A 2,581-nucleotide genomic window follows, 5' to 3' on the forward strand; every position below is an offset into this window, starting at 1 on the left:
TAATAATAATATGAAACTGATGAACTAGGTTCCATGCTCTGCTGGTTTATAGTTTATTGTATTAAAGTCTGGAGGAACGCATGTAAAACAATTACAAATCCTATTTTTATTCTACAAAAAGGCAAGCTGTCAGAAATATCACTAGAAAACATTGCAGTCACCCATCAAATACAATTTTTTATCATTTGAAATCAGTGTTGTATAAAGTATCTCAAAGTTGTACCTGAGTAAAAGTACAAGTATCGTATCAGAAAAATACTTTGGTAAAAGTTAACGTCTTCTATAAAAATATTACTTGAGTAAAAGTCTTAAAGTATCTGATATTTTTTGTACTTAAGCATCAAAAATAAATTTCTGACACAAAATCTACTTAAGTATTAAAAGTAAAAGTACTGAGTAAAAGTGAGCAGTTAATTTTTCCAAAATGACATTTATTGGGAGGTGACTTCTCAAAAAAAATGTTTTTTCTAATGGCGTGCAGCTGTGATGGTTGTGTACAAGCTAACAGTGTGTCAGAAAGGTAAATATTTATACTTGTCATCTAACCACAATTAAATTCACTCTATCCAGTAGACACACTTTATCAGGATTTTTTTTAAGTAATAACAACTCGGAATAAAATAGGAGTAATGACTTTCTACTTCTTACCTTTTTTTAAAAATGTTGTGAGTAGAAAGCACAGATAATTGTGTAAAAATGTAATGAGTAAAAGTAAAAAGTATGCAGAAAAATAATTACTCAAGTAAAGTACAGATACCCAAAAATTCGGCTTAAGTACAGTAACAAAGTATTTGTACTTAGTTACTTTACAACTCTGGTTGAAATTATTGAAAGTCTGTGAGCTGGTTTATTATATCTTACAGGTTATATATAAGGCTCCCAAAAATATACTACCTTTAAACAGTCAAATGCATTTTACTAAAAGAGACAGTAATTATAATCTTAAGGGAACGAAAATTTTTGTAAAACCTAAATTTCAAACCAGTTTAGGAACGGTGTTCTTCACTTTGTCTGTCTGCATCCAGCAGGTTTCATAAAAATGAAACCAGAGGTAACTCCCAAGAAAAATGAAAACTAACCTGTGGACACTGTCATTCAGCTCAAACTGGACAATTTTATTTCTTTTTCTCTTGTTTTGGTTCTCGCAGTGATTTTAAATGTTGCACCATCCATGTTTGATCTAAAATTGAAAGAAAGAATGCTGGTTTAAGCCATCTCTGACAGCACGGCACAGATTTGACCACGCTGGTCACATCAGCCGTTGAAGCTAATGATGTATTGAGCTGTGGACAAGCTGTGGGTCAGAGGTTCTGGGTGGTTCAGCTGCTCCACACCTGAGGTCCTGCAGTGATGAGCAGGAGGTTCAAGCTCTCCTCTTCACCATGAAGAGGCATCCATCTCTCCGACCAAAGAGGTGGTCCTCAGAGATGATGAATCAGCCTCCTTTTGTTTATCTCAAGTTGACAGAAACAGGGCTACTTCTGAGGGATTTATCAAGAGGGTACATTATCAAAACATGATTAAATTTTATAAAACTTTTCAAATAAAAAAGTATCCACTAGTATTGAAGATTACTGCAGACAGTGATGAAGTCTACGAGTTTGGTGCAGCAGCAATATAAGCAGTATGTTAATTGTGATTAATGACTATCCTTTGTGATGACATCATAACTAACCAGCTTTCTGTGTCTTCATTTAACATTCATGGGAGGATAATGACTTCAGGACGGGGGTGCCACCAAAAAGATCTTGTATGGGGGTTGGGGTGAGGGGGCACAGACTAAAACCAGGAGCCAGAACAGGATTTTAGAGGCAACATTATGCTGCTGTTCTCATTTATAGGCTGAAAAATGTTGCATTGTGGAAGATAAGTAAAACACGTCTGGTTTAGAATTATTCATTAGATCAGTTCACTCATTCCTTTACTTACTGAAATGTGCCGTGCAATTCATATTCATTATTGGAACTTTTCATGCTTTTCATACCAAACACATCTGTTAATACTTGGAGTTCATAATGGGGAGGGTTCTCAACTTATTTGACTCTAAACCTGTGCATTGTTGTCAACATAGACTGTGTTTATGATGTCAGTCCAAAGGATTCCTCAGCTCCAGGTGGTCCGAAGCATTAGGTAACCACTGCCAAAGAATGATCAGAATATAATTTGAAAAACCCACCAGAGCATTCCTTTAAAGGGATCCACGATTAGTTGTAACATTAGACTTTATTTGATAAACATATATTTAACTGTAAAATAAAGACTGTAAAAATACTGTAGGCTGTTTAGTTTTGTGATTATTTTAAATTATATTTAACACGGACGGAGCCATTTTATTTACACGCAAAGCATTCTGGGTAAATGATGACATCAACTAGGTCATCGGTGCGAGGCTGCTAGCGAGCTATATCCACCCTGAAGGTTAATCTTGGACAATATCTGATGATCGACTCTTTTAAAGGACCTCAGTTTAGTTTGTTTGTCACGCTAGCACCGAGCTAATAAGGCAATATAGCATCAGCGCTAGCGCGAAGGCTAACAGTCTAAGCTGAGGTTCTTCTTCCATGAAGCAGCTCTGTTGTCC

This window comes from Austrofundulus limnaeus, unplaced genomic scaffold, assembly GCF_001266775.1.
Source record: "Austrofundulus limnaeus strain Quisiro unplaced genomic scaffold, Austrofundulus_limnaeus-1.0 Scaffold414, whole genome shotgun sequence".
NCBI classification, from domain to species: Eukaryota; Metazoa; Chordata; class Actinopteri; order Cyprinodontiformes; family Rivulidae; genus Austrofundulus; species Austrofundulus limnaeus.